We start from the raw sequence: 248 nt of genomic DNA on the forward strand, positions 1-248 counted from the left end.
AGATGTTCTTCTTCCTCGGTTTTGCTGTCACCAATTGCCTGCTCCTGGGAGTGATGGGTTATGATCGCTATGCTGCCATCTGCCAGCCGTTGCACTACACCATTCTCATGAGCTGGAGAGTATGTGGACGACTGGCAGCAACTTGTGTTGTTAGTGGCTTCCTAATATCTCTTCTGGGAACAGCTTAGGTCTTTAGCCTCCCTTTCTGTGGCTCCAACAAGGTCAACCACTACTTTTGTGATATTTCA

This window comes from Galeopterus variegatus, unplaced genomic scaffold, assembly GCF_000696425.1.
Source record: "Galeopterus variegatus unplaced genomic scaffold, G_variegatus-3.0.2 Scaffold3835, whole genome shotgun sequence".
In the NCBI taxonomy this organism is placed as follows: Eukaryota; Metazoa; Chordata; class Mammalia; order Dermoptera; family Cynocephalidae; genus Galeopterus; species Galeopterus variegatus.